Here is a 22,578-nt window from a genome sequence, read left to right as displayed (position 1 = left end):
GTTTTAAAGAGAAATGAGGCAGGGATTGAAGCAGCATTTAAACCAGCTGTTCCGTTGGAGCTGTTCAGCAGAAATGGCAGCGGTGGGATTCGAACCCACGCCTCTATCGAGTCTGGAGCCTTAATCCAGCGCCTTAGACCGCTCGGCCACACTACCAGCACGCCCGCGAGTTCATTTTCTTGCACTTCCAATTGTGTTCCTGCATAACAACAGATTCAAACTGACGTGAAAAGGGTTGAATGATCCCTCTCCGACTCGCACAGCTGCTGGGATGTGCCCGTCTACAATATCAATTTCTCAGCAGTTAACGATAGCCCATCAATCCAGACAAAAATCACTGGTAAACTGAGTCTATCTTCTCAGACTGGATTCAGCTACAAATGTATCTGTGAGTGCGTGGGAATATATGATCGGTTATGATTGGGTCAAATTACCATGAGCTACTTGACATTACTGCAATTTCGATTCTTGCTTTGCTAAATGATTTCACCCATTGTTCGAAACAGGACAACTTTCACGTTTACACGGAACATGAAACACACCGGACTACAGGGAAAATGCACAAAGCTGAGCAGGCCGTGTCCCAAATCATACCGTGCAGCATAGTTTCAGTCACTGTGTCTGTTTTGCAGAATAAGGTTCCCAAAGAATGTTCCACCCTAAAACCGGAGGTAGCATTACAATCCGAGAACGACAGATTACATTGTGAGGAAGGTCTGACCTCGGGGCCGGTTCGAGATGTCACTTTCCTTGCCTTTTACCTTAACCGTGCAATTTGCTGCAGAGATTATCACACCTGGACATGAGCCTCATCGATACCAAAAGAGTTGGAAACCTGTGTGTGAATCGATGAAAAAGCGCGACTCAATAAAGTTTAACAAGTTCCATGGTGCTTTTTAGAAATGCAGTTTCTGTTCACCTCAATCCAAAAGGCAGTTTCTGAACATAGTAACAGAAGTCAGAAGGTAATTACCTCACCCCACCCCCACTCCGGAAGAGGTGCTAACTGCCCTTGATTGCTTTTTGTTCACGATGTGAAGAGCTCTCACGCCTGAGTCACCGTCACGTCTCTGGTTGCTGAGTGAATCACAAAGAAGGACGTTCTCCAGAGCTGCAACTGCCTCACTTCCCCACTCGCCCTCCCCGTTTCCATTTTCCTGCTCGTCAGTGATGTAAAGAAAACCAAATGGATGCGATGTCATTCTGTCGCCTCTCTGTCGATTCCTCCGTTTCAGTTCCAACGTGGCTTAGATCTCGGGGCGCACCTTAATACTAGCGACGCTATGAAAGCACAGGTCCAGAGGTTCCTCTGAGAGTGTAATTTTTTTCATTGCTGTTGCTGATTGAATGAGCCACTAACGTGCGAACTGCTCCAAAACATGATTCAGGACCTCTGGTGCCAATTCTCGCACGTTGAATAACGACAGACACCTTCCAAATGAGGTCTTTCAGAGACGACTTTGGGATACATTTGACAGACAGACTAGTTGAGGAATCCGTGGTGCACTGTGACACCAGCACATCAGCTTCTTCCCTGTCTTTGAACCGGGCCGCCTGCGCAAGGAATGCGAATGCGGTAATGCTTTTCGTGGAAGGATCAGAAGGGGGTAACGACACTCTCAAACAGAATGGCATATGATAGGAAACAGGTTGGAGAAAAACTTTACAATGCTTTGCACAGTAATTAAATGGAATTGCATTGCATTGCATTGCACTACGAGAGAAGATTTGTTCAAGCAAACTCGAAAGCAGGTTTGCAGATGGGAAAGCAAGCAAGAAAGCTCCGTTCTTGTCGATGTCAAAGGCTGCGGTTGAAGAGCAGAGCAGTTTCTGCCCAGTTTCGAACTGGGGACCTTTCGCGTGTAAGGCGAACGTGATGACCACTACACTACAGAAACAAGCCTCGGTCGCCCCCGCTGCAGCTCAGTGGCATCCAGCACTGAAAGTTGAAGCCATTCTACCTTTCACCTTTCTGTTTCCGTTAGCTCGTTGTTTAATGGGACTTGTTTAATTTTGGCGATGTGGTGAGCATGGACGAGATACACCGAAGTGTCTGTTTCCACGCGGTGTACCCCAATAACGTTGTGTTGCTTACACCTGCTTTAAAGAATTACGTTTTTGCGGAGCTTACCGTCGCAGTCTGTGGCAAAATCATTTAGTCTGTTCGACTGTTCACGGGAAAGGTAGCATTGTGAAACACTGCAGAAACGTACGACTTCCTTACTTTTGCTCCGACTGACCATACTCCGTGAAAGTTTCCCAGATTCTCAGCTGGAAGTTACCTCAGAAACCCTGTTAATTCGTAATGTATTGAGCGAATCGCAAAACAGAAAGCATTTAACACGGAACACAAACAAAACTGGAAAACCAAATGCATTTTCAGACATAGCGAGCATGAATGCTAAATGTGAGACAGTCCGGGGGCATGAGCCATACAGTAATCACACAACTAACAACAGGGCAATTCCAAACTACTCTTTCAAACATACTGGAGCCTGAGTGCACCACCACTTCCCAGACAATGCTGCAAAGAGACAAAGAAAGAACATAATAAGAATGGGCCATAAAAAGTGAATTTCACCAATCACAGTCTCGATTAGATTACCTTTCGCTTCCGATGTCTCCAGGACGGAAATGACTGAAGTGGGAGAAATTCAATAACATATGACATCGAAATACATTGGAACGATTTTCTCATTGGCCAGAAAACCAAATAACGACGAGTCGAGTCACCGTAGGACTCTGTTTCGCAACAACGATGAAATAACAGTCTCCATTCGGTTCCAGTAAAAGCTCAACTTGCCTGGAACAGAAAGCAACAGTAGAGCTGCTGGCGATTTTCCGTGCGGGAAGCGAACACGATCACGACAGCACAGACACTTTGGAAAATTCGGCACTTTTCCACACCGCAGTCAATTCCCCGGGAAGCAAACTCATTTTTCTTCTGTTTTAAAGAGAAATGAGGCAGGGATTGAAGCAGCATTTAAACCAGCTGTTCCGTTGGAGCTGTTCAGCAGAAATGGCAGCGGTGGGATTCGAACCCACGCCTCTATCGAGTCTGGAGCCTTAATCCAGCGCCTTAGACCGCTCGGCCACACTACCAGCACGCCCGCGAGTTCATTTTCTTGCACTTCCAATTGTGTTCCTGCATAACAACAGATTCAAACTGACGTGAAAAGGGTTGAATGATCCCTCTCCGACTCGCACAGCTGCTGGGATGTGCCCGTCTACAATATCAATTTCTCAGCAGTTAACGATAGCCCATCAATCCAGACAAAAATCACTGGTAAACTGAGTCTATCTTCTCAGACTGGATTCAGCTACAAATGTATCTGTGAGTGCGTGGGAATATATGATCGGTTATGATTGGGTCAAATTACCATGAGCTACTTGACATTACTGCAATTTCGATTCTTGCTTTGCTAAATGATTTCACCCATTGTTCGAAACAGGACAACTTTCACGTTTACACGGAACATGAAACACACCGGACTACAGGGAAAATGCACAAAGCTGAGCAGGCCGTGTCCCAAATCATACCGTGCAGCATAGTTTCAGTCACTGTGTCTGTTTTGCAGAATAAGGTTCCCAAAGAATGTTCCACCCTAAAACCGGAGGTAGCATTACAATCCGAGAACGACAGATTACATTGTGAGGAAGGTCTGACCTCGGGGCCGGTTCGAGATGTCACTTTCCTTGCCTTTTACCTTAACCGTGCAATTTGCTGCAGAGATTATCACACCTGGACATGAGCCTCATCGATACCAAAAGAGTTGGAAACCTGTGTGTGAATCGATGAAAAAGCGCGACTCAATAAAGTTTAACAAGTTCCATGGTGCTTTTTAGAAATGCAGTTTCTGTTCACCTCAATCCAAAAGGCAGTTTCTGAACATAGTAACAGAAGTCAGAAGGTAATTACCTCACCCCACCCCCACTCCGGAAGAGGTGCTAACTGCCCTTGATTGCTTTTTGTTCACGATGTGAAGAGCTCTCACGCCTGAGTCACCGTCACGTCTCTGGTTGCTGAGTGAATCACAAAGAAGGACGTTCTCCAGAGCTGCAACTGCCTCACTTCCCCACTCGCCCTCCCCGTTTCCATTTTCCTGCTCGTCAGTGATGTAAAGAAAACCAAATGGATGCGATGTCATTCTGTCGCCTCTCTGTCGATTCCTCCGTTTCAGTTCCAACGTGGCTTAGATCTCGGGGCGCACCTTAATACTAGCGACGCTATGAAAGCACAGGTCCAGAGGTTCCTCTGAGAGTGTAATTTTTTTCATTGCTGTTGCTGATTGAATGAGCCACTAACGTGCGAACTGCTCCAAAACATGATTCAGGACCTCTGGTGCCAATTCTCGCACGTTGAATAACGACAGACACCTTCCAAATGAGGTCTTTCAGAGACGACTTTGGGATACATTTGACAGACAGACTAGTTGAGGAATCCGTGGTGCACTGTGACACCAGCACATCAGCTTCTTCCCTGTCTTTGAACCGGGCCGCCTGCGCAAGGAATGCGAATGCGGTAATGCTTTTCGTGGAAGGATCAGAAGGGGGTAACGACACTCTCAAACAGAATGGCATATGATAGGAAACAGGTTGGAGAAAAACTTTACAATGCTTTGCACAGTAATTAAATGGAATTGCATTGCATTGCACTACGAGAGAAGATTTGTTCAAGCAAACTCGAAAGCAGGTTTGCAGATGGGAAAGCAAGCAAGAAAGCTCCGTTCTTGTCGATGTCAAAGGCTGCGGTTGAAGAGCAGAGCAGTTTCTGCCCAGTTTCGAACTGGGGACCTTTCGCGTGTAAGGCGAACGTGATGACCACTACACTACAGAAACAAGCCTCGGTCGCCCCCGCTGCAGCTCAGTGGCATCCAGCACTGAAAGTTGAAGCCATTCTACCTTTCACCTTTCTGTTTCCGTTAGCTCGTTGTTTAATGGGACTTGTTTAATTTTGGCGATGTGGTGAGCATGGACGAGATACACCGAAGTGTCTGTTTCCACGCGGTGTACCCCAATAACGTTGTGTTGCTTACACCTGCTTTAAAGAATTACGTTTTTGCGGAGCTTACCGTCGCAGTCTGTGGCAAAATCATTTAGTCTGTTCGACTGCTCACGGGAAAGGTAGCATTGTGAAACACTGCAGAAACGTACGACTTCCTTACTTTTGCTCCGACTGACCATACTCCGTGAAAGTTTCCCAGATTCTCAGCTGGAAGTTACCTCAGAAACCCTGTTAATTCGTAATGTATTGAGCGAATCGCAAAACAGAAAGCATTTAACACGGAACACAAACAAAACTGGAAAACCAAATGCATTTTCAGACATAGCGAGCATGAATGCTAAATGTGAGACAGTCCGGGGGCATGAGCCATACAGTAATCACACAACTAACAACAGGGCAATTCCAAACTACTCTTTCAAACATACTGGAGCCTGAGTGCACCACCACTTCCCAGACAATGCTGCAAAGAGACAAAGAAAGAACATAATAAGAATGGGCCATAAAAAGTGAATTTCACCAATCACAGTCTCGATTAGATTACCTTTCGCTTCCGATGTCTCCAGGACGGAAATGACTGAAGTGGGAGAAATTCAATAACATATGACATCGAAATACATTGGAACGATTTTCTCATTGGCCAGAAAACCAAATAACGACGAGTCGAGTCACCGTAGGACTCTGTTTCGCAACAACGATGAAATAACAGTCTCCATTCGGTTCCAGTAAAAGCTCAACTTGCCTGGAACAGAAAGCAACAGTAGAGCTGCTGGCGATTTTCCGTGCGGGAAGCGAACACGATCACGACAGCACAGACACTTTGGAAAATTCGGCACTTTTCCACACCGCAGTCAATTCCCCGGGAAGCAAACTCATTTTTCTTCTGTTTTAAAGAGAAATGAGGCAGGGATTGAAGCAGCATTTAAACCAGCTGTTCCGTTGGAGCTGTTCAGCAGAAATGGCAGCGGTGGGATTCGAACCCACGCCTCTATCGAGTCTGGAGCCTTAATCCAGCGCCTTAGACCGCTCGGCCACACTACCAGCACGCCCGCGAGTTCATTTTCTTGCACTTCCAATTGTGTTCCTGCATAACAACAGATTCAAACTGACGTGAAAAGGGTTGAATGATCCCTCTCCGACTCGCACAGCTGCTGGGATGTGCCCGTCTACAATATCAATTTCTCAGCAGTTAACGATAGCCCATCAATCCAGACAAAAATCACTGGTAAACTGAGTCTATCTTCTCAGACTGGATTCAGCTACAAATGTATCTGTGAGTGCGTGGGAATATATGATCGGTTATGATTGGGTCAAATTACCATGAGCTACTTGACATTACTGCAATTTCGATTCTTGCTTTGCTAAATGATTTCACCCATTGTTCGAAACAGGACAACTTTCACGTTTACACGGAACATGAAACACACCGGACTACAGGGAAAATGCACAAAGCTGAGCAGGCCGTGTCCCAAATCATACCGTGCAGCATAGTTTCAGTCACTGTGTCTGTTTTGCAGAATAAGGTTCCCAAAGAATGTTCCACCCTAAAACCGGAGGTAGCATTACAATCCGAGAACGACAGATTACATTGTGAGGAAGGTCTGACCTCGGGGCCGGTTCGAGATGTCACTTTCCTTGCCTTTTACCTTAACCGTGCAATTTGCTGCAGAGATTATCACACCTGGACATGAGCCTCATCGATACCAAAAGAGTTGGAAACCTGTGTGTGAATCGATGAAAAAGCGCGACTCAATAAAGTTTAACAAGTTCCATGGTGCTTTTTAGAAATGCAGTTTCTGTTCACCTCAATCCAAAAGGCAGTTTCTGAACATAGTAACAGAAGTCAGAAGGTAATTACCTCACCCCACCCCCACTCCGGAAGAGGTGCTAACTGCCCTTGATTGCTTTTTGTTCACGATGTGAAGAGCTCTCACGCCTGAGTCACCGTCACGTCTCTGGTTGCTGAGTGAATCACAAAGAAGGACGTTCTCCAGAGCTGCAACTGCCTCACTTCCCCACTCGCCCTCCCCGTTTCCATTTTCCTGCTCGTCAGTGATGTAAAGAAAACCAAATGGATGCGATGTCATTCTGTCGCCTCTCTGTCGATTCCTCCGTTTCAGTTCCAACGTGGCTTAGATCTCGGGGCGCACCTTAATACTAGCGACGCTATGAAAGCACAGGTCCAGAGGTTCCTCTGAGAGTGTAATTTTTTTCATTGCTGTTGCTGATTGAATGAGCCACTAACGTGCGAACTGCTCCAAAACATGATTCAGGACCTCTGGTGCCAATTCTCGCACGTTGAATAACGACAGACACCTTCCAAATGAGGTCTTTCAGAGACGACTTTGGGATACATTTGACAGACAGACTAGTTGAGGAATCCGTGGTGCACTGTGACACCAGCACATCAGCTTCTTCCCTGTCTTTGAACCGGGCCGCCTGCGCAAGGAATGCGAATGCGGTAATGCTTTTCGTGGAAGGATCAGAAGGGGGTAACGACACTCTCAAACAGAATGGCATATGATAGGAAACAGGTTGGAGAAAAACTTTACAATGCTTTGCACAGTAATTAAATGGAATTGCATTGCATTGCACTACGAGAGAAGATTTGTTCAAGCAAACTCGAAAGCAGGTTTGCAGATGGGAAAGCAAGCAAGAAAGCTCCGTTCTTGTCGATGTCAAAGGCTGCGGTTGAAGAGCAGAGCAGTTTCTGCCCAGTTTCGAACTGGGGACCTTTCGCGTGTAAGGCGAACGTGATGACCACTACACTACAGAAACAAGCCTCGGTCGCCCCCGCTGCAGCTCAGTGGCATCCAGCACTGAAAGTTGAAGCCATTCTACCTTTCACCTTTCTGTTTCCGTTAGCTCGTTGTTTAATGGGACTTGTTTAATTTTGGCGATGTGGTGAGCATGGACGAGATACACCGAAGTGTCTGTTTCCACGCGGTGTACCCCAATAACGTTGTGTTGCTTACACCTGCTTTAAAGAATTACGTTTTTGCGGAGCTTACCGTCGCAGTCTGTGGCAAAATCATTTAGTCTGTTCGACTGCTCACGGGAAAGGTAGCATTGTGAAACACTGCAGAAACGTACGACTTCCTTACTTTTGCTCCGACTGACCATACTCCGTGAAAGTTTCCCAGATTCTCAGCTGGAAGTTACCTCAGAAACCCTGTTAATTCGTAATGTATTGAGCGAATCGCAAAACAGAAAGCATTTAACACGGAACACAAACAAAACTGGAAAACCAAATGCATTTTCAGACATAGCGAGCATGAATGCTAAATGTGAGACAGTCCGGGGGCATGAGCCATACAGTAATCACACAACTAACAACAGGGCAATTCCAAACTACTCTTTCAAACATACTGGAGCCTGAGTGCACCACCACTTCCCAGACAATGCTGCAAAGAGACAAAGAAAGAACATAATAAGAATGGGCCATAAAAAGTGAATTTCACCAATCACAGTCTCGATTAGATTACCTTTCGCTTCCGATGTCTCCAGGACGGAAATGACTGAAGTGGGAGAAATTCAATAACATATGACATCGAAATACATTGGAACGATTTTCTCATTGGCCAGAAAACCAAATAACGACGAGTCGAGTCACCGTAGGACTCTGTTTCGCAACAACGATGAAATAACAGTCTCCATTCGGTTCCAGTAAAAGCTCAACTTGCCTGGAACAGAAAGCAACAGTAGAGCTGCTGGCGATTTTCCGTGCGGGAAGCGAACACGATCACGACAGCACAGACACTTTGGAAAATTCGGCACTTTTCCACACCGCAGTCAATTCCCCGGGAAGCAAACTCATTTTCCTTCTGTTTTAAACAGAAATGAGGCAGGGATTGAAGCAGCATTTAAACCAGCTGTTCCGTTGGAGCTGTTCAGCAGAAATGGCAGCGGTGGGATTCGAACCCACGCCTCTATCGAGTCTGGAGCCTTAATCCAGCGCCTTAGACCGCTCGGCCACACTACCAGCACGCACGCGAGTCCATTTTCTTGCACTTCCAATTGTGTTCCTGCATAACAACAGATTCAAACTGACGTGAAAAGGGTTGAATGATCCCTCTCCGACTCGCACAGCTGCTGGGATGTGCCCGTCTACAATATCAATTTCTCAGCAGTTAACGATAGCCCATCAATCCAGACAAAAATCACTGGTAAACTGAGTCTATCTTCTCAGACTGGATTCAGCTACAAATGTATCTGTGAGTGCGTGGGAATATATGATCGGTTATGATTGGGTCAAATTACCATGAGCTACTTGACATTACTGCAATTTCGATTCTTGCTTTGCTAAATGATTTCACCCATTGCTCGAAACAGGACAACTTTCACGTTTACACGGAACATGAAACACACCGGACTACAGGGAAAATGCACAAAGCTGAGCAGGCCGTGTCCCAAATCATACCGTGCAGCATAGTTTCAGTCACTGTGTCTGTTTTGCAGAATAAGGTTCCCAAAGAATGTTCCACCCTAAAACCGGAGGTAGCATTACAATCCGAGAACGACAGATTACATTGTGAGGAAGGTCTGACCTCGGGGCCGGTTCGAGATGTCACTTTCCTTGCCTTTTACCTTAACCGTGCAATTTGCTGCAGAGATTATCCCACCTGGACATGAGCCTCATCGATACCAAAAGAGTTGGAAACCTGTGTGTGAATCGATGAAAAAGCGCGACTCAATAAAGTTTAACAAGTTCCATGGTGCTTTTTAGAAATGCAGTTTCTGTTCACCTCAATCCAAAAGGCAGTTTCTGAACATAGTAACAGAAGTCAGAAGGTAATTACCTCACCCCACCCCCACTCCGGAAGAGGTGCTAACTGCCCTTGATTGCTTTTTGTTCACGATGTGAAGAGCTCTCACGCCTGAGTCACCGTCACGTCTCTGGTTGCTGAGTGAATCACAAAGAAGGACGTTCTCCAGAGCTGCAACTGCCTCACTTCCCCACTCGCCCTCCCCGTTTCCATTTTCCTGCTCGTCAGTGATGTAAAGAAAACCAAATGGATGCGATGTCATTCTGTCGCCTCTCTGTCGATTCCTCCGTTTCAGTTCCAACGTGGCTTAGATCTCGGGGCGCACCTTAATACTAGCGACGCTATGAAAGCACAGGTCCAGAGGTTCCTCTGAGAGTGTAATTTTTTTCATTGCTGTTGCTGATTGAATGAGCCACTAACGTGCGAACTGCTCCAAAACATGATTCAGGGCCTCTGGTGCCAATTCTCGCACGTTGAATAACGACAGACACCTTCCAAATGAGGTCTTTCAGAGACGACTTTGGGATACATTTGACAGACAGACTAGTTGAAGAATCCGTGGTGCACTGTGACACCAGCACATCAGCTTCTTCCCTGTCTTTGAACCGGGCCGCCTGCGCAAGGAATGCGAATGCGGTAATGCTTTTCGTGGAAGGATCAGAAGGGGGTAACGACACTCTCAAACAGAATGGCATATGATAGGAAACAGGTTGGAGAAAAACTTTACAATGCTTTGCACAGTAATTAAATGGAATTGCATTGCATTGCATTGCACTACGAGAGAAGATTTGTTCAAGCAAACTCGAAAGCAGGTTTGCAGATGGGAAAGCAAGCAAGAAAGCTCCGTTCTTGTCGATGTCAAAGGCTGCGGTTGAAGAGCAGAGCAGTTTCTGCCCAGTTTCGAACTGGGGACCTTTCGCGTGTAAGGCGAACGTGATGACCACTACACTACAGAAACAAGCCTCGGTCGCCCCCGCTGCAGCTCAGTGGCATCCAGCACTGAAAGTTGAAGCCATTCTACCTTTCACCTTTCTGTTTCCGTTAGCTCGTTGTTTAATGGGACTTGTTTAATTTTGGCGATGTGGTGAGCATGGACGAGATACACCGAAGTGTCTGTTTCCACGCGGTGTACCCCAATAACGTTGTGTTGCTTACACCTGCTTTAAAGAATTACGTTTTTGCGGAGCTTACCGTCGCAGTCTGTGGCAAAATCATTTAGTCTGTTCGACTGCTCACGGGAAAGGTAGCATTGTGAAACACTGCAGAAACGTACGACTTCCTTACTTTTGCTCCGACTGACCATACTCCGTGAAAGTTTCCCAGATTCTCAGCTGGAAGTTACCTCAGAAACCCTGTTAATTCGTAATGTATTGAGCGAATCGCAAAACAGAAAGCATTTAACACGGAACACAAACAAAACTGGAAAACCAAATGCATTTTCAGACACAGCGAGCATGAATGCTAAATGTGAGACAGTCCGGGGGCATGAGCCATACAGTAATCACACAACTAACAACAGGGCAATTCCAAACTACTCTTTCAAACATACTGGAGCCTGAGTGCACCACCACTTCCCAGACAATGCTGCAAAGAGACAAAGAAAGAACATAATAAGAATGGGCCATAAAAAGTGAATTTCACCAATCACAGTCTCGATTAGATTACCTTTCCCTTCCGATGTCTCCAGGACGGAAATGACTGAAGTGGGAGAAATTCAATAACATATGACATCGAAATACATTGGAACGATTTTCTCATTGGCCAGAAAACCAAATAACGACGAGTCGAGTCACCGTAGGACTCTGTTTCGCAACAACGATGAAATAACAGTCTCCATTCGGTTCCAGTAAAAGCTCAACTTGCCTGGAACAGAAAGCAACAGTAGAGCTGCTGGCGATTTTCCGTGCGGGAAGCGAACACGATCACGACAGCACAGACACTTTGGAAAATTCGGCACTTTTCCACACCGCAGTCAATTCCCCGGGAAGCAAACTCATTTTCCTTCTGTTTTAAACAGAAATGAGGCAGGGATTGAAGCAGCATTTAAACCAGCTGTTCCGTTGGAGCTGTTCAGCAGAAATGGCAGCGGTGGGATTCGAACCCACGCCTCTATCGAGTCTGGAGCCTTAATCCAGCGCCTTAGACCGCTCGGCCACACTACCAGCACGCCCGCGAGTCCATTTTCTTGCACTTCCAATTGTGTTCCTGCATAACAACAGATTCAAACTGACGTGAAAAGGGTTGAATGATCCCTCTCCGACTCGCACAGCTGCTGGGATGTGCCCGTCTACAATATCAATTTCTCAGCAGTTAACGATAGCCCATCAATCCAGACAAAAATCACTGGTAAACTGAGTCTATCTTCTCAGACTGGATTCAGCTACAAATGTATCTGTGAGTGCGTGGGAATATATGATCGGTTATGATTGGGTCAAATTACCATGAGCTACTTGACATTACTGCAATTTCGATTCTTGCTTTGCTAAATGATTTCACCCATTGCTCGAAACAGGACAACTTTCACGTTTACACGGAACATGAAACACACCGGACTACAGGGAAAATGCACAAAGCTGAGCAGGCCGTGTCCCAAATCATACCGTGCAGCATAGTTTCAGTCACTGTGTCTGTTTTGCAGAATAAGGTTCCCAAAGAATGTTCCACCCTAAAACCGGAGGTAGCATTACAATCCGAGAACGACAGATTACATTGTGAGGAAGGTCTGACCTCGGGGCCGGTTCGAGATGTCACTTTCCTTGCCTTTTACCTTAACCGTGCAATTTGCTGCAGAGATTATCACACCTGGACATGAGCCTCATCGATACCAAAAGAGTTGGAAACCTGTGTGTGAATCGATGAAAAAGCGCGACTCAATAAAGTTTAACAAGTTCCATGGTGCTTTTTAGAAATGCAGTTTCTGTTCACCTCAATCCAAAAGGCAGTTTCTGAACATAGTAACAGAAGTCAGAAGGTAATTACCTCACCCCACCCCCACTCCGGAAGAGGTGCTAACTGCCCTTGATTGCTTTTTGTTCACGATGTGAAGAGCTCTCACGCCTGAGTCACCGTCACGTCTCTGGTTGCTGAGTGAATCACAAAGAAGGACGTTCTCCAGAGCTGCAACTGCCTCACTTCCCCACTCGCCCTCCCCGTTTCCATTTTCCTGCTCGTCAGTGATGTAAAGAAAACCAAATGGATGCGATGTCATTCTGTCGCCTCTCTGTCGATTCCTCCGTTTCAGTTCCAACGTGGCTTAGATCTCGGGGCGCACCTTAATACTAGCGACGCTATGAAAGCACAGGTCCAGAGGTTCCTCTGAGAGTGTAATTTTTTTCATTGCTGTTGCTGATTGAATGAGCCACTAACGTGCGAACTGCTCCAAAACATGATTCAGGACCTCTGGTGCCAATTCTCGCACGTTGAATAACGACAGACACCTTCCAAATGAGGTCTTTCAGAGACGACTTTGGGATACATTTGACAGACAGACTAGTTGAGGAATCCGTGGTGCACTGTGACACCAGCACATCAGCTTCTTCCCTGTCTTTGAACCGGGCCGCCTGCGCCAGGAATGCGAATGCGGTAATGCTTTTCGTGGAAGGATCAGAAGGGGGTAACGACACTCTCAAACAGAATGGCATATGATAGGAAACAGGTTGGAGAAAAACTTTACAATGCTTTGCACAGTAATTAAATGGAATTGCATTGCATTGCATTGCACTACGAGAGAAGATTTGTTCAAGCAAACTCGAAAGCAGGTTTGCAGATGGGAAAGCAAGCAAGAAAGCTCCGTTCTTGTCGATGTCAAAGGCTGCGGTTGAAGAGCAGAGCAGTTTCTGCCCAGTTTCGAACTGGGGACCTTTCGCGTGTAAGGCGAACGTGATGACCACTACACTACAGAAACAAGCCTCGGTCGCCCCCGCTGCAGCTCAGTGGCATCCAGCACTGAAAGTTGAAGCCATTCTACCTTTCACCTTTCTGTTTCCGTTAGCTCGTTGTTTAATGGGACTTGTTTAATTTTGGCGATGTGGTGAGCATGGACGAGATACACCGAAGTGTCTGTTTCCACGCGGTGTACCCCAATAACGTTGTGTTGCTTACACCTGCTTTAAAGAATTACGTTTTTGCGGAGCTTACCGTCGCAGTCTGTGGCAAAATCATTTAGTCTGTTCGACTGCTCACGGGAAAGGTAGCATTGTGAAACACTGCAGAAACGTACGACTTCCTTACTTTTGCTCCGACTGACCATACTCCGTGAAAGTTTCCCAGATTCTCAGCTGGAAGTTACCTCAGAAACCCTGTTAATTCGTAATGTATTGAGCGAATCGCAAAACAGAAAGCATTTAACACGGAACACAAACAAAACTGGAAAACCAAATGCATTTTCAGACACAGCGAGCATGAATGCTAAATGTGAGACAGTCCGGGGGCATGAGCCATACAGTAATCACACAACTAACAACAGGGCAATTCCAAACTACTCTTTCAAACATACTGGAGCCTGAGTGCACCACCACTTCCCAGACAATGCTGCAAAGAGACAAAGAAAGAACATAATAAGAATGGGCCATAAAAAGTGAATTTCACCAATCACAGTCTCGATTAGATTACCTTTCCCTTCCGATGTCTCCAGGACGGAAATGACTGAAGTGGGAGAAATTCAATAACATATGACATCGAAATACATTGGAACGATTTTCTCATTGGCCAGAAAACCAAATAACGACGAGTCGAGTCACCGTAGGACTCTGTTTCGCAACAACGATGAAATAACAGTCTCCATTCGGTTCCAGTAAAAGCTCAACTTGCCTGGAACAGAAAGCAACAGTAGAGCTGCTGGCGATTTTCCGTGCGGGAAGCGAACACGATCACGACAGCACAGACACTTTGGAAAATTCGGCACTTTTCCACACCGCAGTCAATTCCCCGGGAAGCAAACTCATTTTCCTTCTGTTTTAAACAGAAATGAGGCAGGGATTGAAGCAGCATTTAAACCAGCTGTTCCGTTGGAGCTGTTCAGCAGAAATGGCAGCGGTGGGATTCGAACCCACGCCTCTATCGAGTCTGGAGCCTTAATCCAGCGCCTTAGACCGCTCGGCCACACTACCAGCACGCCCGCGAGTCCATTTTCTTGCACTTCCAATTGTGTTCCTGCATAACAACAGATTCAAACTGACGTGAAAAGGGTTGAATGATCCCTCTCCGACTCGCACAGCTGCTGGGATGTGCCCGTCTACAATATCAATTTCTCAGCAGTTAACGATAGCCCATCAATCCAGACAAAAATCACTGGTAAACTGAGTCTATCTTCTCAGACTGGATTCAGCTACAAATGTATCTGTGAGTGCGTGGGAATATATGATCGGTTATGATTGGGTCAAATTACCATGAGCTACTTGACATTACTGCAATTTCGATTCTTGCTTTGCTAAATGATTTCACCCATTGCTCGAAACAGGACAACTTTCACGTTTACACGGAACATGAAACACACCGGACTACAGGGAAAATGCACAAAGCTGAGCAGGCCGTGTCCCAAATCATACCGTGCAGCATAGTTTCAGTCACTGTGTCTGTTTTGCAGAATAAGGTTCCCAAAGAATGTTCCACCCTAAAACCGGAGGTAGCATTACAATCCGAGAACGACAGATTACATTGTGAGGAAGGTCTGACCTCGGGGCCGGTTCGAGATGTCACTTTCCTTGCCTTTTACCTTAACCGTGCAATTTGCTGCAGAGATTATCACACCTGGACATGAGCCTCATCGATACCAAAAGAGTTGGAAACCTGTGTGTGAATCGATGAAAAAGCGCGACTCAATAAAGTTTAACAAGTTCCATGGTGCTTTTTAGAAATGCAGTTTCTGTTCACCTCAATCCAAAAGGCAGTTTCTGAACATAGTAACAGAAGTCAGAAGGTAATTACCTCACCCCACCCCCACTCCGGAAGAGGTGCTAACTGCCCTTGATTGCTTTTTGTTCACGATGTGAAGAGCTCTCACGCCTGAGTCACCGTCACGTCTCTGGTTGCTGAGTGAATCACAAAGAAGGACGTTCTCCAGAGCTGCAACTGCCTCACTTCCCCACTCGCCCTCCCCGTTTCCATTTTCCTGCTCGTCAGTGATGTAAAGAAAACCAAATGGATGCGATGTCATTCTGTCGCCTCTCTGTCGATTCCTCCGTTTCAGTTCCAACGTGGCTTAGATCTCGGGGCGCACCTTAATACTAGCGACGCTATGAAAGCACAGGTCCAGAGGTTCCTCTGAGAGTGTAATTTTTTTCATTGCTGTTGCTGATTGAATGAGCCACTAACGTGCGAACTGCTCCAAAACATGATTCAGGACCTCTGGTGCCAATTCTCGCACGTTGAATAACGACAGACACCTTCCAAATGAGGTCTTTCAGAGACGACTTTGGGATACATTTGACAGACAGACTAGTTGAGGAATCCGTGGTGCACTGTGACACCAGCACATCAGCTTCTTCCCTGTCTTTGAACCGGGCCGCCTGCGCAAGGAATGCGAATGCGGTAATGCTTTTCGTGGAAGGATCAGAAGGGGGTAACGACACTCTCAAACAGAATGGCATATGATAGGAAACAGGTTGGAGAAAAACTTTACAATGCTTTGCACAGTAATTAAATGGAATTGCATTGCATTGCATTGCACTACGAGAGAAGATTTGTTCAAGCAAACTCGAAAGCAGGTTTGCAGATGGGAAAGCAAGCAAGAAAGCTCCGTTCTTGTCGATGTCAAAGGCTGCGGTTGAAGAGCAGAGCAGTTTCTGCCCAGTTTCGAACTGGGGACCTTTCGCGTGTAAGGCGAACGTGATGACCACTACACTACAGAAACAAGCCTCGGTCGCCCCCGCTGCAGCTCAGTGGCATCCAGCACTGAAAGTTGAAGCCATTCTACCTTTCACCTTTCTGTTTCCGTTAGCTCGTTGTTTAATGGGACTTGTTTAATTTTGGCGATGTGGTGAGCATGGACGAGATACACCGAAGTGTCTGTTTCCACGCGGTGTACCCCAATAACGTTGTGTTGCTTACACCTGCTTTAAAGAATTACGTTTTTGCGGAGCTTACCGTCGCAGTCTGTGGCAAAATCATTTAGTCTGTTCGACTGCTCACGGGAAAGGTAGCATTGTGAAACACTGCAGAAACGTACGACTTCCTTACTTTTGCTCCGACTGACCATACTCCGTGAAAGTTTCCCAGATTCTCAGCTGGAAGTTACCTCAGAAACCCTGTTAATTCGTAATGTATTGAGCGAATCGCAAAACAGAAAGCATTTAACACGGAACACAAACAAAACTGGAAAACCAAATGCATTTTCAGACACAGCGAGCATGAATGCTAAATGTGAGACAGTCCGGGGGCATGAGCCATACAGTAATCACACAACTAACAACAGGGCAATTCCAAACTACTCTTTCAAACATACTGGAGCCTGAGTGCACCACCACTTCCCAGACAATGCTGCAAAGAGACAAAGAAAGAACATAATAAGAATGGGCCATAAAAAGTGAATTTCACCAATCACAGTCTCGATTAGATTACCTTTCCCTTCCGATGTCTCCAGGACGGAAATGACTGAAGTGGGAGAAATTCAATAACATATGACATCGAAATACATTGGAACGATTTTCTCATTGGCCAGAAAACCAAATAACGACGAGTCGAGTCACCGTAGGACTCTGTTTCGCAACAACGATGAAATAACAGTCTCCATTCGGTTCCAGTAAAAGCTCAACTTGCCTGGAACAGAAAGCAACAGTAGAGCTGCTGGCGATTTTCCGTGCGGGAAGCGAACACGATCACGACAGCACAGACACTTTGGAAAATTCGGCACTTTTCCACACCGCAGTCAATTCCCCGGGAAGCAAACTCATTTTTCTTCTGTTTTAAAGAGAAATGAGGCAGGGATTGAAGCAGCATTTAAACCAGCTGTTCCGTTGGAGCTGTTCAGCAGAAATGGCCGCGGTGGAATTCGAACCCACGCCTCTATCGAGTCTGGAGCCTTAATCCAGCGCCTTAGACCGCTCGGCCACACTACCAGCACGCCCGCGAGTCCATTTTCTTGCACTTCCAATTGTGTTCCTGCATAACAACAGATTCAAACTGACGTGAAAAGGGTTGAATGATCCCTCTCCGACTCGCACAGCTGCTGGGATGTGCCCGTCTACAATATCAATTTCTCAGCAGTTAACGATAGCCCATCAATCCAGACAAAAATCACTGGTAAACTGAGTCTATCTTCTCAGACTGGATTCAGCTACAAATGTATCTGTGAGTGCGTGGGAATATATGATCGGTTATGATTGGGTCAAATTACCATGAGCTACTTGACATTACTGCAATTTCGATTCTTGCTTTGCTAAATGATTTCACCCATTGCTCGAAACAGGACAACTTTCACGTTTACACGGAACATGAAACACACCGGACTACAGGGAAAATGCACAAAGCTGAGCAGGCCGTGTCCCAAATCATACCGTGCAGCATAGTTTCAGTCACTGTGTCTGTTTTGCAGAATAAGGTTCCCAAAGAATGTTCCACCCTAAAACCGGAGGTAGCATTACAATCCGAGAACGACAGATTACATTGTGAGGAAGGTCTGACCTCGGGGCCGGTTCGAGATGTCACTTTCCTTGCCTTTTACCTTAACCGTGCAATTTGCTGCAGAGATTATCACACCTGGACATGAGCCTCATCGATACCAAAAGAGTTGGAAACCTGTGTGTGAATCGATGAAAAAGCGCGACTCAATAAAGTTTAACAAGTTCCATGGTGCTTTTTAGAAATGCAGTTTCTGTTCACCTCAATCCAAAAGGCAGTTTCTGAACATAGTAACAGAAGTCAGAAGGTAATTACCTCACCCCACCCCCACTCCGGAAGAGGTGCTAACTGCCCTTGATTGCTTTTTGTTCACGATGTGAAGAGCTCTCACGCCTGAGTCACCGTCACGTCTCTGGTTGCTGAGTGAATCACAAAGAAGGACGTTCTCCAGAGCTGCAACTGCCTCACTTCCCCACTCGCCCTCCCCGTTTCCATTTTCCTGCTCGTCAGTGATGTAAAGAAAACCAAATGGATGCGATGTCATTCTGTCGCCTCTCTGTCGATTCCTCCGTTTCAGTTCCAACGTGGCTTAGATCTCGGGGCGCACCTTAATACTAGCGACGCTATGAAAGCACAGGTCCAGAGGTTCCTCTGAGAGTGTAATTTTTTTCATTGCTGTTGCTGATTGAATGAGCCACTAACGTGCGAACTGCTCCAAAACATGATTCAGGACCTCTGGTGCCAATTCTCGCACGTTGAATAACGACAGACACCTTCCAAATGAGGTCTTTCAGAGACGACTTTGGGATACATTTGACAGACAGACTAGTTGAGGAATCCGTGGTGCACTGTGACACCAGCACATCAGCTTCTTCCCTGTCTTTGAACCGGGCCGCCTGCGCAAGGAATGCGAATGCGGTAATGCTTTTCGTGGAAGGATCAGAAGGGGGTAACGACACTCTCAAACAGAATGGCATATGATAGGAAACAGGTTGGAGAAAAACTTTACAATGCTTTGCACAGTAATTAAATGGAATTGCATTGCATTGCATTGCACTACGAGAGAAGATTTGTTCAAGCAAACTCGAAAGCAGGTTTGCAGATGGGAAAGCAAGCAAGAAAGCTCCGTTCTTGTCGATGTCAAAGGCTGCGGTTGAAGAGCAGAGCAGTTTCTGCCCAGTTTCGAACTGGGGACCTTTCGCGTGTAAGGCGAACGTGATGACCACTACACTACAGAAACAAGCCTCGGTCGCCCCCGCTGCAGCTCAGTGGCATCCAGCACTGAAAGTTGAAGCCATTCTACCTTTCACCTTTCTGTTTCCGTTAGCTCGTTGTTTAATGGGACTTGTTTAATTTTGGCGATGTGGTGAGCATGGACGAGATACACCGAAGTGTCTGTTTCCACGCGGTGTACCCCAATAACGTTGTGTTGCTTACACCTGCTTTAAAGAATTACGTTTTTGCGGAGCTTACCGTCGCAGTCTGTGGCAAAATCATTTAGTCTGTTCGACTGCTCACGGGAAAGGTAGCATTGTGAAACACTGCAGAAACGTACGACTTCCTTACTTTTGCTCCGACTGACCATACTCCGTGAAAGTTTCCCAGATTCTCAGCTGGAAGTTACCTCAGAAACCCTGTTAATTCGTAATGTATTGAGCGAATCGCAAAACAGAAAGCATTTAACACGGAACACAAACAAAACTGGAAAACCAAATGCATTTTCAGACACAGCGAGCATGAATGCTAAATGTGAGACAGTCCGGGGGCATGAGCCATACAGTAATCACACAACTAACAACAGGGCAATTCCAAACTACTCTTTCAAACATACTGGAGCCTGAGTGCACCACCACTTCCCAGACAATGCTGCAAAGAGACAAAGAAAGAACATAATAAGAATGGGCCATAAAAAGTGAATTTCACCAATCACAGTCTCGATTAGATTACCTTTCCCTTCCGATGTCTCCAGGACGGAAATGACTGAAGTGGGAGAAATTCAATAACATATGACATCGAAATACATTGGAACGATTTTCTCATTGGCCAGAAAACCAAATAACGACGAGTCGAGTCACCGTAGGACTCTGTTTCGCAACAACGATGAAATAACAGTCTCCATTCGGTTCCAGTAAAAGCTCAACTTGCCTGGAACAGAAAGCAACAGTAGAGCTGCTGGCGATTTTCCGTGCGGGAAGCGAACACGATCACGACAGCACAGACACTTTGGAAAATTCGGCACTTTTCCACACCGCAGTCAATTCCCCGGGAAGCAAACTCATTTTCCTTCTGTTTTAAACAGAAATGAGGCAGGGATTGAAGCAGCATTTAAACCAGCTGTTCCGTTGGAGCTGTTCAGCAGAAATGGCAGCGGTGGGATTCGAACCCACGCCTCTATCGAGTCTGGAGCCTTAATCCAGCGCCTTAGACCGCTCGGCCACACTACCAGCACGCCCGCGAGTCCATTTTCTTGCACTTCCAATTGTGTTCCTGCATAACAACAGATTCAAACTGACGTGAAAAGGGTTGAATGATCCCTCTCCGACTCGCACAGCTGCTGGGATGTGCCCGTCTACAATATCAATTTCTCAGCAGTTAACGATAGCCCATCAATCCAGACAAAAATCACTGGTAAACTGAGTCTATCTTCTCAGACTGGATTCAGCTACAAATGTATCTGTGAGTGCGTGGGAATATATGATCGGTTATGATTGGGTCAAATTACCATGAGCTACTTGACATTACTGCAATTTCGATTCTTGCTTTGCTAAATGATTTCACCCATTGCTCGAAACAGGACAACTTTCACGTTTACACGGAACATGAAACACACCGGACTACAGGGAAAATGCACAAAGCTGAGCAGGCCGTGTCCCAAATCATACCGTGCAGCATAGTTTCAGTCACTGTGTCTGTTTTGCAGAATAAGGTTCCCAAAGAATGTTCCACCCTAAAACCGGAGGTAGCATTACAATCCGAGAACGACAGATTACATTGTGAGGAAGGTCTGACCTCGGGGCCGGTTCGAGATGTCACTTTCCTTGCCTTTTACCTTAACCGTGCAATTTGCTGCAGAGATTATCACACCTGGACATGAGCCTCATCGATACCAAAAGAGTTGGAAACCTGTGTGTGAATCGATGAAAAAGCGCGACTCAATAAAGTTTAACAAGTTCCATGGTGCTTTTTAGAAATGCAGTTTCTGTTCACCTCAATCCAAAAGGCAGTTTCTGAACATAGTAACAGAAGTCAGAAGGTAATTACCTCACCCCACCCCCACTCCGGAAGAGGTGCTAACTGCCCTTGATTGCTTTTTGTTCACGATGTGAAGAGCTCTCACGCCTGAGTCACCGTCACGTCTCTGGTTGCTGAGTGAATCACAAAGAAGGACGTTCTCCAGAGCTGCAACTGCCTCACTTCCCCACTCGCCCTCCCCGTTTCCATTTTCCTGCTCGTCAGTGATGTAAAGAAAACCAAATGGATGCGATGTCATTCTGTCGCCTCTCTGTCGATTCCTCCGTTTCAGTTCCAACGTGGCTTAGATCTCGGGGCGCACCTTAATACTAGCGACGCTATGAAAGCACAGGTCCAGAGGTTCCTCTGAGAGTGTAATTTTTTTCATTGCTGTTGCTGATTGAATGAGCCACTAACGTGCGAACTGCTCCAAAACATGATTCAGGACCTCTGGTGCCAATTCTCGCACGTTGAATAACGACAGACACCTTCCAAATGAGGTCTTTCAGAGACGACTTTGGGATACATTTGACAGACAGACTAGTTGAGGAATCCGTGGTGCACTGTGACACCAGCACATCAGCTTCTTCCCTGTCTTTGAACCGGGCCGCCTGCGCAAGGAATGCGAATGCGGTAATGCTTTTCGTGGAAGGATCAGAAGGGGGTAACGACACTCTCAAACAGAATGGCATATGATAGGAAACAGGTTGGAGAAAAACTTTACAATGCTTTGCACAGTAATTAAATGGAATTGCATTGCATTGCATTGCACTACGAGAGAAGATTTGTTCAAGCAAACTCGAAAGCAGGTTTGCAGATGGGAAAGCAAGCAAGAAAGCTCCGTTCTTGTCGATGTCAAAGGCTGCGGTTGAAGAGCAGAGCAGTTTCTGCCCAGTTTCGAACTGGGGACCTTTCGCGTGTAAGGCGAACGTGATGACCACTACACTACAGAAACAAGCCTCGGTCGCCCCCGCTGCAGCTCAGTGGCATCCAGCACTGAAAGTTGAAGCCATTCTCCCTTTC

At 46.2% G+C, this 22,578-nt stretch overlaps 15 non-coding genes across 15 annotated transcripts; all 15 read right to left on the bottom strand.

Annotated features, from left to right (window-relative positions):
* Nucleotides 1-74: 74 nt before the first annotated feature.
* Nucleotides 75-156, bottom strand: trnal-aag (transfer RNA leucine (anticodon AAG)). Its single transcript has one exon. It is a non-coding gene; the product is annotated as a tRNA-Leu (tRNA).
* A 1,669-nt stretch (nt 157-1,825) lies between these two features.
* trnav-uac (transfer RNA valine (anticodon UAC)) lies at nt 1,826-1,898 on the bottom strand. The gene has a single exon. It is a non-coding gene; the product is annotated as a tRNA-Val (tRNA).
* A 1,122-nt stretch (nt 1,899-3,020) lies between these two features.
* trnal-aag (transfer RNA leucine (anticodon AAG)) lies at nt 3,021-3,102 on the bottom strand. Its single transcript has one exon. It is a non-coding gene; the product is annotated as a tRNA-Leu (tRNA).
* Nucleotides 3,103-4,766: 1,664 nt separating this feature from the next.
* Nucleotides 4,767-4,839, bottom strand: trnav-uac (transfer RNA valine (anticodon UAC)). The gene has a single exon. It is a non-coding gene; the product is annotated as a tRNA-Val (tRNA).
* Nucleotides 4,840-5,961: 1,122 nt separating this feature from the next.
* On the bottom strand, nt 5,962-6,043 carry trnal-aag (transfer RNA leucine (anticodon AAG)). The gene has a single exon. It is a non-coding gene; the product is annotated as a tRNA-Leu (tRNA).
* A 1,664-nt stretch (nt 6,044-7,707) lies between these two features.
* trnav-uac (transfer RNA valine (anticodon UAC)) lies at nt 7,708-7,780 on the bottom strand. The gene has a single exon. It is a non-coding gene; the product is annotated as a tRNA-Val (tRNA).
* A 1,122-nt stretch (nt 7,781-8,902) lies between these two features.
* Nucleotides 8,903-8,984, bottom strand: trnal-aag (transfer RNA leucine (anticodon AAG)). Its single transcript has one exon. It is a non-coding gene; the product is annotated as a tRNA-Leu (tRNA).
* Nucleotides 8,985-10,653: 1,669 nt separating this feature from the next.
* trnav-uac (transfer RNA valine (anticodon UAC)) lies at nt 10,654-10,726 on the bottom strand. The gene has a single exon. It is a non-coding gene; the product is annotated as a tRNA-Val (tRNA).
* Nucleotides 10,727-11,848: 1,122 nt separating this feature from the next.
* Nucleotides 11,849-11,930, bottom strand: trnal-aag (transfer RNA leucine (anticodon AAG)). Its single transcript has one exon. It is a non-coding gene; the product is annotated as a tRNA-Leu (tRNA).
* Nucleotides 11,931-13,599: 1,669 nt separating this feature from the next.
* trnav-uac (transfer RNA valine (anticodon UAC)) lies at nt 13,600-13,672 on the bottom strand. Its single transcript has one exon. It is a non-coding gene; the product is annotated as a tRNA-Val (tRNA).
* Nucleotides 13,673-14,794: 1,122 nt separating this feature from the next.
* trnal-aag (transfer RNA leucine (anticodon AAG)) lies at nt 14,795-14,876 on the bottom strand. Its single transcript has one exon. It is a non-coding gene; the product is annotated as a tRNA-Leu (tRNA).
* A 1,669-nt stretch (nt 14,877-16,545) lies between these two features.
* Nucleotides 16,546-16,618, bottom strand: trnav-uac (transfer RNA valine (anticodon UAC)). Its single transcript has one exon. It is a non-coding gene; the product is annotated as a tRNA-Val (tRNA).
* A 2,873-nt stretch (nt 16,619-19,491) lies between these two features.
* trnav-uac (transfer RNA valine (anticodon UAC)) lies at nt 19,492-19,564 on the bottom strand. The gene has a single exon. It is a non-coding gene; the product is annotated as a tRNA-Val (tRNA).
* A 1,122-nt stretch (nt 19,565-20,686) lies between these two features.
* Nucleotides 20,687-20,768, bottom strand: trnal-aag (transfer RNA leucine (anticodon AAG)). The gene has a single exon. It is a non-coding gene; the product is annotated as a tRNA-Leu (tRNA).
* A 1,669-nt stretch (nt 20,769-22,437) lies between these two features.
* trnav-uac (transfer RNA valine (anticodon UAC)) lies at nt 22,438-22,510 on the bottom strand. The gene has a single exon. It is a non-coding gene; the product is annotated as a tRNA-Val (tRNA).
* Between the last annotated feature and the right edge of the window lie 68 nt (nt 22,511-22,578).

The sequence above is a fragment of the Chiloscyllium punctatum genome, chromosome 18 (genome assembly GCF_047496795.1).
Source record: "Chiloscyllium punctatum isolate Juve2018m chromosome 18, sChiPun1.3, whole genome shotgun sequence".
In the NCBI taxonomy this organism is placed as follows: domain Eukaryota; kingdom Metazoa; phylum Chordata; class Chondrichthyes; order Orectolobiformes; family Hemiscylliidae; genus Chiloscyllium; species Chiloscyllium punctatum.
This window is presented reverse-complemented; position numbering and strand designations above follow the sequence as displayed.